Source organism: Pteropus vampyrus, unplaced genomic scaffold (assembly GCF_000151845.1).
Source record: "Pteropus vampyrus isolate Shadow unplaced genomic scaffold, Pvam_2.0 Scaffold14, whole genome shotgun sequence".
NCBI classification, from domain to species: Eukaryota; Metazoa; Chordata; class Mammalia; order Chiroptera; family Pteropodidae; genus Pteropus; species Pteropus vampyrus.
In genome coordinates, this window is record NW_011888795.1 from 16,204,497 (window position 1) to 16,207,081 (window position 2,585).

At 34.4% G+C, this 2,585-nt stretch overlaps 1 pseudogene; it reads left to right on the plus strand.

Annotated features, from left to right (window-relative positions):
• Positions 1 to 520: 520 nt before the first annotated feature.
• Positions 521 to 2,053, plus strand: LOC111733592 (annotated as a pseudogene).
• The last annotated feature ends 532 nt before the right edge of the window (positions 2,054 to 2,585 follow it).

Below are 2,585 nucleotides of genomic sequence, written 5' to 3' on the forward strand. Positions count from 1 at the left end.
CAAGTGACCTTGCTGTAGGTGAAACTTGCACAACCACCCCCACCACACATATGCACACCATTATGTCATTGGTCAGCTATCCGAGATTCATATTAAATTTTAATAAATTTAATAATTTAATAATAATTGTGTTAATAAGAGTCTGTAGTTCTTCATCTTTAAAGGCAACAAGCAGGCTTTTTTTAGCATAAAAGAATTTAGAGATCAAAGTACTTTTAAACCCTTTTTTAAAAAATAAAATAACCTCGTTTATTTCCACAGGTCTCTAGTCATGTAGCTCTAATTCTTGGCATTGCTTTTCTTCTGCTATCTATCACCATACCCAGTCCTTCAAATCTTCACTGTTATTAAAGCCACCTTCAGGGAGTCATCACACTGGAGTCTCTTCAGATTTCTCCTCACCAATCATACCACTAACATCATGTTTGCTTGCTTGGATAACCAAGACTGAACCCAGGATATAGGGATTGATGCAACTTGATTAGGAGGAAGTCAAAACAGCCCCTACCTAGAAATAAGTATGAAAAACTCTGGGGAGAAACTAGTTAAAAAGAAAAGGAATCTTGATGAGATTCTCAAATTTGAGAAGACTTTCTATCAAGAACACATTACTTTGGCTAGAAATAGCAGAAGTGGAAGCACACCAAAGAAGCAAGGAAATTAGAGGTCATAAGTACCCAAAGCCAGCTGAAACATCTATGAAACAAACTACCCTGTAAATGTTCTGGATGTATCTGCAAGATAAAACTTATTGAACCCAATATTGCTCAAGCTCAGGGATCTCCATTTGCTCTGAACAGGTTGGATATAATTGGAGTAGCTCAGATGGATTCAATCATTAGCTATTTCTAGAGAAAGAGAGGGGATGAGCTTATTTTCTTGGAGCTGGTGCCAACTCAAGAACTGACGTACAGGTAAAGCAAATAGTTGCTGAATATTGTAAAACATATAGCTTATAGTCAACTTGTATCTATGGAAATGCTCCCGAGTGACCACAAATGTAATTTGGAGAGAGATTTGGAAATCTGTATTGCAACACCGGGAAGATAGATTGACTTTTAGTGCATGAGAAAATCAATCTGAGAAAAACAAACTACTTTTTCCTGGATGAAGCATACAGAATGCCTGAAATGAGATTTACTCCATACAAGATTATATATCAGTTAAGATCTGGTAGGCAAGCCCTAATGTAGAGTGCAACTTGGCCAAAAGAAGTAAAACAGCTTGCTGAAGACTTCCTAAAATATTATATTCATATAAACAGTAGTATACTAAAACTAACAACAACAACAACAACAACAACAACAACAAAATAATATTCTTCAGATTGTGGATATATATGACATATGCAAGGAAGAAAAACCTAATGGAAACTAATAGAATGGGTCTTGAGTGACAGGAAAAGAAAACCATTGTTTTTGAGAAACCAGAAGAAGATATGATGAGCTTATCAGAGAAATGAGAAGAAAGTAGACTTTCATGAGTATCCATGGAGACAAGAGTAAACAGGAAAATCACTGGGTTCTAAATTAATTCAAACACAGAAAATTTGTTATAATAATTGTTACTAATATGGTTTTCAGAGGGCTACATGTAGAAGATGTAAAATATGTCCTCATCTAATTGGAAGATATGCTCACAATACTACAATACTTTCTTCCTACCTAATAACATAAAACAAGTTTAAGTTACTTTATCTCTGCTTCATGAAGCCAATCAGGCAATTAATCTCAAGTTGTTTCAGCAGTCAAAGACAGGCATTCAGGTCATTCCAGGGGTAGAGGAGGCATGAAGGATGACCATAGAGCCCAATATTTACACAAAAGGGGTGGATTTAAAACCTTTACATACAGGGAAAATTATAACGAAGGTTACTTAAATCTGCTTAAGAGACATTTGGGGGCAAAAACTCAAAATGGTGTTTACAGTACTGCAAATTACATCTGTGCTTTGAAAGTCATTTTGTGTCTGTTGTTATATAGACTGATTTTAGGATTGGTAATTCAACAGACACCAGAATGGTTATGATAGCACTTCAGCAATAAGGAATTAATGTTCCAAATATGCACATGGTATGAACCAACAGCCATATGCATATGCTGCGAACTGTGGCTGCACCTGTGAATGATATCTAGTGCCAATTGCATATTCTCAGTAAGGCTTTGGAAGTATATGTAGATGTCTGTTTTTCATAATTGCCCTTTATATCGATGTTATCACACAAAATAGTTATTTAAGAAAAGCAGACATGACTGCAGTGAGCAGTATTATAGTTCAATTTCTGCTATTTAAATTGGATATACTTCTATATTCCTGAAACAATTTTTAGTGTTTTTTGAGGGGGAGGTACTATAAAATACAGGTAGTTTTTTATAAAAGTAGTCACACAGTGTTTTAAAATACAATAATTCAATGCAATGCCTGGCCTTCAAAGAAAAAAAAACGAAGACTAAGTAGAAATTGTATTTTATTATATATATATGATGCCATGTAAAGTTTGCTTAAATGAAGTGTATTTTTAAATGTAAAAGATAAAATTACTGTTAAAATGTAAAATGGAACTCTATCCAAACAAGAGATTACTC